A 13,501-nucleotide genomic window follows, 5' to 3' on the forward strand; every position below is an offset into this window, starting at 1 on the left:
TCAAACTTCTTTCTCATCACCAATGCATGTTCCTCATCATGATCCGGACCTTTAACTTGCTTGAAGCAACTTTCTCATACCCGATTCGCTGTGGGATTGTGCACCAGCAACTTCCTTATGCTATACCAGATTGCTCCCCCTCATTTGATGCAGTAGAGTTGTTGATCACCGGTGGATCTACAGTGCAGTCTGAGAGAATTGCTCCCAGAAACAGAGAAGTTCCTTGAATGTTTGAGAGTCCTGAGGAGACTTTAGTGTTACGTACTGCACCATCAGGGATAGCTATAGCAGGTTCAGAAATCGGCTTCTGAATAGTCGAAGAATGAAGTTGTGAGCCACTCTTGGTGAAGAGAACCTCCATTCTTTTGTCTCACATCAGAGATACGCTCAAAAGGTTGTGCTACAGATCAGGGACATAATTGACGTCTGAGAAGGTGAGAACCCCGTTTCTGACAGTGCCCTTCATGGTAATTCTTCCAGTTTCCTCTCCCGCGAAGTTGACAAATCCACCATCAAATACCCTTTTTTGTTATTCAACTGGGATAAGTCTTCTTTCACGTGTCTGGAACAACTACTATCGATAAACCAAGGTCTAACGATTGCCCTCCATAGCCGTTCCTGCACACTTAGAAAGATTAATTAGAAACTGGAACCCAGGCCATTGTTGACCTGATTTGACCATCGTTATCTGTGTATGAAACCAAACGAAAAATCATATAACTCTTAACATCGCCGGTGGTTTTTGGCGATGGAGTGGATGTTGATGGTTGCGAACACGGAGACTGGGATCCAACAGGAGTTTTAGGTTTCCAATTCCTAGTGTCTGAAACACTTTCATTTAATGGAAAAACTTTTGTTTTTCTTTGAAACCTGTTTATGTTTAAATTTTTTTGATTTGCCTGTTTGGCAAGATTCCAGTCTCTCTCAGAAGGCCTTTCTTTGGGAGGACCGTTTTTGGTAAAGTGAGAGTGCATAGCCTTCCGATGATACATGTTCCCATGGTGGTAAGGACGATGAACACAATTTCTTGCAATGTGTCCCGGAACTCCACAATTAAAACATGTTTGCCTTTTCGAGAAAAAGACATTTAGTTCTGCTTGTGTTATTCTCGAGAACTGAGCAAGTCTCTTCTTCTCTTTTGGTGCTGATTGCTTTTGTTCATGTTTGATCTTGGATGGACCCTTCTCACGGTTGTCAGCAAGAGAGTAAGCATCCGCAACTTTATCCTTCAGTTTTGATTCAGTTTGCTTGAGATTTGTGTTTTCCCTTTTAACATTTTTTCTCTTCGGCCTTCTGTTTCTACGTGACCGCTTCCTTTTGGAGGGAACAGATTCAATTGGTTCTGTTTTGTTAAGGTCACCTTTGGGATCATCAGTTGAACTGTCTGTGGAAGTGACTTTCACAGATCCCGCTTCCTCAGAGACCATGTTTTCAGGAGCATCCATAGAGAAAGTTTCCATAATAATTTCTTCTATAGTTTCATCATCAGATTCAACTATGGAATTAATTTCTATGGATTCCTTCTCCATGGGTTTCATGTTTCCATGGGTTTCTGCAGAATCGTACTCTATGGATGTCTCTTCTTCAGTCTGATCAACCTTTGAGATCTCGACATTAGACGATTTCGGTAATTCAGATGATGAGTAGTCTGTGTCGAGGACAACTTGACTTTCTCCTCTAGCAATGCTGCACGAATCTGATTGACTGTCACAATCGGAAACATTCGAAGATTTAAGTTCATTTTCTGAAATTCCTGAATCCTCTGATTGATTGCCAAGATCATTAGATGATCCCTGTTCAACAGTTCATCTTTCATTATCACAATTAGTTACTTCAAAATCATCATCATTGTTGTAGGGAGCGTCTGATGTTTCGTTTAATGTCCCCGACTTACAGGAGTGGTATTCTGAATTATCAGAATGGTTTTCTGAGTTATTTGAAAACGATGTTTCGAATTCCTCAGACGACACATCAGACTCTCCTACCACATCATTCTTAACATTCACAACATTATCAGCATTTTCAACAAAGTCATTCTTATCACATGCTTAATCTAAAATAATAGCACCAAATTCATCAGTCTTAGTGGGAACACCCCAAGTCTCAGCAAACCAAGAAAAAACAGTGTTCCAAGCATAAATGCCATTTTTATCAGAAACAACATTATTAGCAGCACTTTGATGTGACTCATCATCCTCCTTAGACTCTTCTTCAGTTCTTACTGACTCTGCACACAAACTAGAAAAGTTAGTATTTTTAACAAAATCAGAATTCGATGAACTTTCCTTCATCTCCTCTGCGAGTTTGTTAATCGGTTCCGTTTTTATTTCAGTTTTGGTTTTCTGCATTTATCACGGTATCATTTTTCTGATCGGACTCAACATCTGCTGGTTTGTTTTGAACAGTTTCATTTTTCACAAAACTCATTGGCTTCTTGAAATCAGTATATTGACTCTTTGTAGACTTGGATGGATCATAGTCAACATAATCACTAGGTTTGCCATACATCATAGTATCATAATTTTCCATTTCTTGCTCAGTGACTGGCAGTCTGGAGTAATTATGATTGTATGGTGGCGGAACCCTTTGATACCCAGACCCTTTCCCTTGTTTTCTTGATACGCAAGTTGCACATTACACAGATTCTGGACTGTGGCACTGGAAGTATCAAACTTCTTATGTTTAACTCGTTATGTTTGTACTTTCCAGTGAGGAGCTCTAGCTCACCCTTCACAGAGTCACATTCAAGAGTTTTGACTGTGAGCCTTTGTTTATAGTCATGAACCCAACATTGTTGTTGGTTCACGTCTCTGTGAAGTTGAGCTGTGTCCTTTTTAAGTGCATCAATCTTCTCATAGAGAATTTTGTTATTATCTCGAAGACTGATGTACTTTCCCATCACAGTATTATAATCGGTAATTAATGCTGAATTTTGAGATCTCAGCAAAGCAACTTTCTTCCTACAGTGTTCAGTACATAAAAGGGAGTTTACCGTCTCAGCAAGTGACTTCGGTTCCTCGGTCATGGCCATCAAGCATTGATGGACCTTTTCCACAGCGACAGATTCAGACAGCTTCATAGACTCCACTTGAGCAACAGCATCAGCCCAGTTGAAACCATTTTGCTCTTGAGCGATCAAAGCCTTTCCAGCCCCAGAGTTACTCTGTCCACTTGAGGTAACAGTTTCTGCAGGAGTAACGGGAACCATAGACCTCTCTTTGTTCCTTGCTGCAGCAGCCTGAGTAGCTTCATACCCTGTCATAACTTTCTTGCAATCACTAGCAAAATTCCCTGGTTCATAACATCTGTAGCACCTCAGCTTGTTCTTCAGAAAATTTGGACTGGCATGCATAGGACGGCGCCCGTATCTTTTCGCAAACTTATCAGCTTTAAAGGCTGACATAGCCATGTTCCAAGCTACATCCAGCTCATCTAAATCCTCTTCCACGACTTGATTTACTTCTGGCGTAAGCTCTGTTGAAGGTATGAGTTCTCCTGCCAAGAAGGCGTTGAAACTATTGATCATGGAAGCTGCAAAAGCAAGTTTTTCTTCATTCTGTTTGGTCAAGAAAGCCATGTGATTTACTGATGGGGTGTTCTGAGGAACAGACTGAGTGTTTGAACTGAAAGCAGCGTTTGCATGCTGTGGCTGAGGCTGGGATTGAGACTGTGGGGCAGCGATGTTTGTGGCATTGACAGCAGGTGCCTGAGAGGAAGGAGCAGCCATTCCATACACATAATTCGGCTTTGGGGCAGCAATGGGACTGAAAACAATGTTTGGGTTGTGATTCACCATTCCATGAACAGGACTGAAAACCAGATTTGGATGAGCCTGAGTCATCAGTGCGGCATTGTTTGGACTAGTTACTCCTTCAGCCATCAGAGAGTTCTTGTGATTGATTTCTCTTTGTTGATTATCGATCTCGCAAGACTTAATAGTGGCAATCAACTCAGTTAGTGTCATTTCATTCAGATCTTTGGTATGCTTTATCATTGAAACTTCAGCATCCCATCCCTTAGGCACAGAGTTAAGCAATTGACGATTCATTGCACTGTTTGAGACATCGATTCCAGCACTCACCATCTGAGATACAAGCTTAACGAATCTTCTGATTTGATTTTCAACCATTTCTCCGTATATATGATTGAAGGATCTGAATTACTGGTTCATCATGTTAACACGACTGGCTTTCATGTCGGCATTTCCTTCAAACAGATGTACCAGTGTGTCGCAGATTTCTTTGGCGCTTTTGCAGTTTCTGACTCTAATCGAGATGTCTGGTCTGAGAGCCATTGATAGAGTGCCATAAGCAGCTTCATCCTCTGCAACAATCTTTCTGTCATCATCAGTGAAAACATTTTCGGGCTTCGGAATTTGAGTTTGAGGATCATCCTCAGTAGCATACATTATCATACGTGGCCCATTTTTTATGCTTCTCCAAACGTGAGGCTCTTTTGCCTTGCAGTATTGTTCAAAACGAAATTTCCATTCGTAGTAGTCATCCCCGTACAAGAAACGTGGAACTTTTATGGATGTGCCGATAACTTGGTCAAGTTCTTGATGAAAAGCCAAAGATTGAGTCTGGATTGCAGCCAGTGTGGCGTTAGCGAGATCGGCTGCAGTAACAACACCGTTCATGACACCGGATTGGTTCAGCATGATTTGAGATTGTATTCGAAATAGGTCCGAAATCTGGGGTCCGAAATGAAGTTTCTGGTCCGTAATGAAGCTGTGAATTCGAAATGGTCCGAATTGACCTTGAATCCGGAATGATGAGACGTACAGGGGTCCGAAATGACCTTGAGTCCGAAATGACAATCAAATTTCAAAATCTGATTAAGTTAATCCGGAATCTGATAATATAGATTCGAAATCTGATGATGAGAGTCCGTAATCTGATAATCTTATCCGAAATCTGATGAATGCGATCCGGAATCTGATGAATGCTATCCGAAATCTAATGATGAGAGTCCGTAATCTGATAATCTTTTCCGAAATCTGTTGATTACGATCCGAAATCTGATGAATGCTATCCGTAATGAAGCAAACTTCAAATTCGTGATGATAAACAGCAGTCCGAAATCGTCCGAAATCCTATGAAGATTGTCCGGAATCAGCAGAAAATCTCCAAAACACAGCAGAAACCAAGAACACGGAACAGTGCTCAACCGGAACAGTAACAGTGATCAATAACCCAACGCGATATCAGATCTGAGCTTGGAAATCAGGTTCAACAGGCTCTGATACCAATTGTAAGTCCCAAAAATACGGATCAAACAACGATATCAAACGATCAACAAGGATGGGCGGAATCCAAGCTTGATGATCTTCAAGAAATCAAAAGCAAGATGATGAAAGATTGTTGAATTGAATGCTTAATCTTGCATACAAAATGATTTGTCTAATACAAGATTCAAAAACTAATCAACCAACCCATGCTCCTCATTTCTTACTACTATTTACAGTAAGGGGTTTCCCCGAAAACCCTAGGCCCATTTCCCTAAAGCCCACTCTAATACCCCACATTCTAGAAGCCTTAGTCCATTAGCAACAATCCTACTAATCCATAAACCTATTGGGCCTAACAATCACCAATTACCTTGTAGAACTAATAAGTACAACATCAATTTTAATCCAATTGAAACGTGTATTCATAAAACAATTAATTCCAATCGTATTCCTTTGAGTAGGCTATGAACGAATTCCTAAAAAATGCGTTTCAACTTCCAACACAGCAAACTCAATTAATATTCTTAAATGAAATAGTAAATGATACTCCTAATTTCAAACAGGTTCATCGTCCACCATGAATTTAAAATTCAATTCCTTTATGCCAGATGTGGAGGATGAAATTAGGAAGACTATCGACGTAGGCTCTAAGATCGGGATCGATGTTTCCGGTCATCAGGAGCTTATCAGGAAATCCATTTCTTCAGGTATTAATGCGGTTCAAATATGAATTTTATGTCTTTAAATATTAGGGGAATCTGTGGCTCGTCCAAATCAGGCTGGGTGAGGGGTTTGATAGCTGAGCATGAGATATCGTTTGTATCTCTTCAAGAATCTAAAGTTGCTAGTGTTTCTCGATCTGATGTTGCTTCTTTTTGGGGTAAAGGAAACTTTGGGATGGATTTTGTCGAGTCTGTCGGATTTTCGATGGGTTTGATTTGTGTCTGGAATGAAATATGTTTAAACAGACAGGAGGTTCTAAAAATAGGCATTATTTTCATGTCAAAGGAACTTTGGTTGGCTGTCCATCGACTGTTAATGTCCTTAATGTTTATGCGCCTCAGGGGATTTCGGCTAAAAAGATCTTATGGGATGACTTGAATAACCTTATTGTTTCTAATGAAGGTTTTTGGGTTATTTCGGGCGATTTTAATGCGGTCAGATTTAGAGAGGGGAAGAGGAATTGCGCTTTTAAACAGAGGTGTGCTGGCAATTTTAACGACTTTATTTTCAATTCGAGCTTGATTGAATATAATATGAGTGGCAGAAGATTCACTTATTGTTCCGATAATGGTAATAAGCTCAGTAAGCTCGATCGCTTCTTAGTCAATGTTGGGTTCTTTAACTCGTGGCCTGTTACATGCTGTCGGGTCCTTTCCAGACGTTGGTCCGACCATAACCCCATTATCTTGACTTGTCTTCCCAAAAACTTTGGTCCTCGGCCCTTTCGCTTCTTTAATTCTTGGTTTAGTCAACCAGGTTTCGATGAGGTTGTGTATAATGCTTCTGGTGATTTCGCTTCAGAGGAGAGCTCTCCTGATGCTTTTTTCATTAAAAAGTTGGGATTTATTAGGGATCGTCTTAGAGACTGGAAAGACGATATGATTCGTAGAGCGGGTGAGGAGGTGGAGGCTGCCAGAATTGAGTATGAAGCTCTTGAAGCCAGCCTCGAGGTTAGAGATCTATCTGAGGAAGAGGAGTGGATTTTTTACGAAAATAAAAAAGTGATCCGTATCGCTGAGGAATCCAAAGTTATGGATCTCAGGCAAAGATCACGTGTCAGGTGGGCGAAAGAAGGTGACGAATATTCGAAATTTTTCCATGCCATGATTAATAGTAGAAAAGCGAGTAATTCGATTCACGGCCTTGTGGTGAATAGGGTTTGGATTTCCAAACCGTCCCTTGTTAAAAAGGAGGCGTTTCGCTTCTTCAGAGATAAATTTGTGGAGGAATGTGTGGCTAGGCCGAGCCTCATTTGTCCCCAGATTAACCAGATTTCTCCACATGATGCCGCTAGATTAGAAGTGCGTTTTTCTAAGGAGGAGTTAAAATCGGCAATATTCGAGTGTGGTAGAGATAGGGCTCCGGGTCCGGACGGATTTAACTTCAGATTTTTCACTCACTTTTGGGAGCTTTTTGAGGCAGATTTTGTTAATATTATGGACTCCTTTCATCAGTCGAGCAAGTTGAGCTTTGGGTGTGGATCGGCTTTTATTACTTTAATCCCTTAGGTCAGAGATCCGATGGGATTGAGCGATTATCTTCCCATTAGTCTGGTGGGAGTTATTAATAAAGTTGTTTCCAAAGTCCTTGCGAATAGGTTGAAACCGGTTCTAAACGAGGTGGTTTCTAACTCTCAATCGGCCTTTCTTGGGGGGAGGTTCATTTTGGATGGCCCGTTGATCATTAATGAATTGTTCTCGTGGGCTAAAAAAATCCAAGAAACAGGTGTTTTTTCTTAAAGTTGATTTCGAGAAAGCTTATGACAACGTGAATTGGGGTTTTGTGTCGGATATCCTTCATCAGATGGGTTTTGGAGAGAAGTGGTGTGACTAGATTTCAGGCATTCTGGCGTCGGCTCGGGCTTCTGTTTTAGTGAATGGATCGCCCACATTCGAGTTTGGTTATAGCAAAGGTATAAGACAAGGAGACCCGATATCTCTGTTTTTATTTGTAGTAGTTATGGAGGCGTTGTCGTGTTTACTCAAGAAGGCTTGTGAGACAAACGTTTTCAAGGGTATCGATATTCCTAATTTGAATTTCCGTGTGTCTCATTTATTTTTCGCTGATGATGCTATGATCATGGGGGAGTGGAGCAAAGAGAATATTATTAATGTTATCAGGGTCCTCCGGTGTTTTCATGTATGCTCGGGCCTTAAAATCAATCTTAATAAGTCTAGTATTTTTGGCATTGAGGTTTCGAATGAGGAGATCGAGGAGATGGCCAACTGGATCGGGTGCAAGGTTGATTCCATCCCGTTTAAATATTTAGGATTAACTGTCGGTGCCAATATGAATCGTATTAACAACTGGAGACCGGTTTATGATATCTTTGAGAAACGCCTTTCTCTTTGGAAAGCGACGTTACTTTCTATTGGAGGTAGGGTAACTCTTATTCGATCGGTCCTTGAAAGTTTACCCACATATTTCATGTCTCTTTACAAGGCTCCCGTTAAAGTTATTAAAGATTTGGAAAGTATCATAAAGAAATTCTTATGGGGTGGGTCTAATAATGTTCGGAAAACCCATTGGGTGGCATGGGATAGGGTTTCCTTACCTAAGATAGCGGGTGGTTTGGGTCTTTGTAAGTTAACGGACGTCAATGTGGCGTTGCTAAGCAAATAGGGGTGGAGGTATAAGAAGGATCCGGAGAGTCTTTGGGTCAAAATCATTAGTGCTATTCATTCGGGTGGCTCGACGTGGTCTTTTTTGCCGTGCAACGAATCGGTAAGGGGTGTTTGGGTTAATATTTGTAACGTTCTAAATAAACCGTTGGTGGACAATAAGCCTATCCGCTGTTTTTTCAAAGGAGAGGTTGGGTCGGGAACCGGCATCCAATTTTGGTTTGATCCTTGGCTTGCCAATGTGCCCCTTAAAGAATTATTCCCGTGTCTATTTCGGCTGGAAATTGTTAAGGACTGTTCGGTAAAGGATCGCTTGGATGACGGTGGCTCGTGGCTTTGGAGGTTCGATCCAGACTCGGATTCTGAGGTGTAGGAGATGTCTTCTCTTACTGGTATGTTATCTTCTTTTTCCTTAAGCAGTGGCAGTGATAAGTGGAAGTGGCTGGGCGACTCCTCGGGTTTATTTTCGGTTAAATCTGCCAAGGAGCTTTTGGTCTGCGGTAGGTGTGATCCGAATGTTCGGGTGATCGATTGGTGTAAATGGGTTCCTATCAAGTGTAATATCTTCGTTTGGAGTCTTGAGATGAGTCGAATCCCTACGTTCGACGCCTTAGTTTCTCGAGGCATTAATATTTGGTCCAGATCCTGCCCCCTTTGTGGCTGTGAGGACGAATCGGTCATTCACTTGTTTGTTTCGTGCCGGTTTGCTGTAACACCCCAAATATGCTTAATAGGTTTTTTGTGTCTAAAAGTTTAATTAAATTGGTTAAGTTATCTAAGTAAGGTGTAAGTAATTAAAAGAATGAACAATAAGCAAAATTTGACAACAAAGAAAATTGTAAGGGGCTGAATGTGTAAAAATTAATATTAAACACTTTAGAAATTAAAAACCTAGTGTTTGTGTTGTGGGTGTGGGTCGCGAGAAAGGCAGGGGAAGGAGAAACCCTTCTTCAACCTAGCACAAGGAATTCAAAATTGAAGGTGTTGTTGATCAAAAATCGAATGCATGAAACTAGTTCTTCGCTAATCTAAGCATATTGAACATAAGGTGAGTTGAATTATGTGTTTTAATGCTAGTCGATGAAGTGGGTTTTTACCAATCTATGAAATAGTATGAAATTGAGCTTATATATGAGTTAGAATCACCAAATAGAAGGTGTATCATGCTTGAATTTGATTTTATTAAAGGTTTGGGGGAAAACCCACTTGTTCTAGTAGGATGATGATTTTGTAAGTTGAATAAGTGGAATAATTTCTATGAATAAATGTATGTGTGCTAGAATATTGATAGATTATTATGTGTAGGATGAATGATTTGTGCAAGAATGGTTGATTATATGGATTATGATGATATCTAGTGAAATTATGCATAGGATACATGTACATAATGCTTCATATGTCGTACGCACACTAGGTGTTTGATGAAATGCCTCAATGACAATCTAAGTAGCTTTGAATGGGATATGAACAAATGGTTTTGTGTGAGAAATTGATATATTGTCCATTGTGATATAAAATAGGAATGGTACTTGAATGTATGTGTTATGGGTGCAAGTGATATAATCTAAATAAGAATGAATTATGTGTAGGATTGAAAGAAGAAGAAGATAGTTCCGGTTCGCAACAAAAGGTTCAAGAGAGAGGTACGTTAGTGTACACCCTATTTCTATTATGATGTTATATGCATAATAATCTCAATCGAATTGTGTTGTATGTTAAAATTGTGAGATTGGATTCTAGGATTTTTCGAAAGTAAAAGTAAGATCCGTCATAACGGATTGTAAGTAATGAAGAAGTGATAAAAGATAATGCATCATATCCGGTTCTTTTAGTTGAACCGGGTAAGGAAAGTTATGTATGTAATTGACGAAAGTCTACTCGATCCGTTTTTCTCGAATGGAGGTATGAAGTAAGAATGCAATGACTATGATCGTTCATTATGAACAAATCGAATGAAAGTGATGTAATGATGCTAGTATCCGTTCCTAACGGGTATGTTAAGTAAAGTATGCTTAGCCTCTATTTGAGGTAAGCATGTAATGAACCGTTTAACGGTTAGTAAAGTAATTGAATGATGATAATCCGAGAATGAAGAGAATGGGTTTATTATCTAGGATTGTTAGTGGCGAAATACTAACCTAATTATTATGTTGAATGTAGGTAAATCCTCAATTTCGGCGACTTGGCAATTTGGAGCGAGCAAATGCACACTTTATGGTTATCAAGCGCTTCTGCTATTACGTATTAATGTTTTGGGTCAAATGCTCGTTTTTGTATAACATTGTTAGTGGTTACACTTTCTAACACTTGATGTATGGTTTTTAGGCGTGTCTAGTTGAACGGGTTGTAGACTTGTTTGTTTGTTAATGGTTAAAACAGGGATATGCTCGTCTTATGGATGGGTCATGCCCAAATTTTGTTGAACTCAAGCATTAATGATATAACGTTTTTACCATTTAAAGAAAGAAAGATTTGTACATTCTAAAAGTTTATGTTTCTAGCGTCTTTTGGATGGCAATTCTATTTAATGCAAATTCGGGTCTTACAAGTTGGTATCAGAGCCAAGGTTTGAGGGATTCGAGCATTTGAGGTGATGCTTGAACTCAAACCGACGGCTCGTTCAAAAGTGTGCTCGCTCCAAGATCGCCAATGAGGTAACACGTTAAGTTTTTGGTAAAATACTTGTAGGTGTAATATGTTTGGGATGTAATATATAAGTTAAGCACGTGGATGAGTATTTATGGGGGCCAAACGGGAGTTCCAAGGACCGTATGGCTGAAGACAAACTCGGAAAATGGTTGAATTAGCCAAATAATGTCACAGCAGCGTTTTAGCAAATCAAGAAGCCGTCGCCGACGGGCTTCCATGCCGTCGCCGACGCCCCCATTGATCTGACGCACTAACTCGCTGTCTACGGATGAAATGGGCGACGACCACTTTTTAGAACCCGTCGCCGACGGAAGTTAAGGCCGTTGCCGACGGCTGTTAGAAATGTGATCTGCTGAAAATTGTTGTTTTGCTTGTTTTTCATGATTAGGATTTTCGTATGATCTAAAAGACATTTAGATAATGATATAAGATCCTTATAAACATAAGGATAAGATACTTATGATCACAATCCGTGATCACAACGAAAAAGAATTCGTAAAGAATTAAAAGTAACGATGTGAATAACATAAGGTGAATAAGGAGACTTAGATGATCAAGATTTCGAATTGCACGATTACAAGTGTAGTAAAAAAGGTCGAAGTATGTGTTATATGAAAAGCTTATGATTTGTATTAAACAAAAAACATGATGTTGTGCAAGCTGGTCCGCCAGATTTTCATGTTTTAGCCAATAGTACTTTCCGAAAGCCACTTCAACGTTTATTTAGGGTCCATGTAAGGCCTAACATGATATATGTAACCATAATTAGTGGTTACAAAGGAAAGAAATTTGTAAAGGTCAAAAGTAAAGTGTCGAATGACACGAATGAATGCTGAAAGTTTAAAAAGTGAGTAAAGTTTAAAATGTAATAATGCGAATGAAGTGAATACGGACTAATGAACTATGATGTATGGAAAGTTTGTGAATTATAATTTAAGTTCCCATACTTCTCGGAAATGCTCGTTTTATGTTCATGTCAAGTTATTAGAAGATATAAGGAGATATGTAAAGTTATGTAGATCGTTGGCGATAAAGCAAAATTTATAAAGGTCGAATGTAACGTATGGAATGGCATGAAATGAATGACGAATGTATAAAGTGGAGTTAGAAACGTATGATAATGAATAATGAAGGAAGTAAATATAGACTAAAGTACTTGGATATGTGAAGGAGCCGGAATTGTTAATAAATGAATATAAGAATGATAAGATTAGTGGTGAAAATAATTTGAAGAATGTGAGTTAGATGGAATTCGTATGAAAATTTTGATGAATGTGTGCTTTAATCAGAATTATGCATTAGAGGCTTGTACCTTGTACCTTGTACTTGAATGGTGTGATGCTTATGTGTATTTAATGATTTGCATTGTTATGATTAGAAGGCAAATATGTGCTAAATGCGAATCATACGAACCTATTAGTAAAGGATGTGTTAGAATTATGTTATATAGTTAACTTGAATGATATTTACTATTCGTAGGATCATGAAGCATTAGCATGTGATAGTATGTGAAGGTGAATGTATATATGTGTATTGTCTGGAGGATTACGTAAATTGTATGTATGAAATACGTAGAGTATCAATATTACGGTCTATCGTATTTAGATGATTACATGTTCAAAAGTTTGAAGTGTGTAAGCAAAACAGTTGACTATCTAAAAGTCAACAATATAGGGATATCATGGAATGGCCCATAGACACAAATGTTAAAGTAAAGAGTTAATGTGTTATGTATTAAGTGATTTACGTGTTATGCTTGACGACAGTTTTGTTGTATGGATTGGAAATGAGATAACTAATAATAAATGTCTCATTTATATGAAAATTCTACTAACAAAAGTCGATTAACGCATGAATAGAAAGAATGTGAATTCGCAATCACTTCGAATTTATTTACATGAAGATGTATACGTGTTTGAATAATTGAAATTAAGTGGAACGTATAAATAAATGAGAACTTGGTAATGTTAATGAAAGGTATGGAAAGGATATTAGTCCAGATGTTAGCTAAGGACGTTCTGTAAGTAAGTTCGAATTGAAGGTATGTACAACACGTACTACAATACTTATATGCAAAAAGTACTGGGTGGTGGTTGACCTTAAAAGGCTATATTGTAGAAGTCAGTAAATAATAATTACTTACAAATATTGGAAGTATTACGTAAGGAATACAACGTGTAATGTAGGATACTCATTAGTAAGAGACATGTTAGAGAACGTAGGTGAATTAACACCAAATACGGTGAATGAACAAATGGAAATGGCATATTAAGAAATG

Source organism: Helianthus annuus, chromosome 4, assembly GCF_002127325.2.
Source record: "Helianthus annuus cultivar XRQ/B chromosome 4, HanXRQr2.0-SUNRISE, whole genome shotgun sequence".
Classification (NCBI taxonomy): domain Eukaryota; kingdom Viridiplantae; phylum Streptophyta; class Magnoliopsida; order Asterales; family Asteraceae; genus Helianthus; species Helianthus annuus.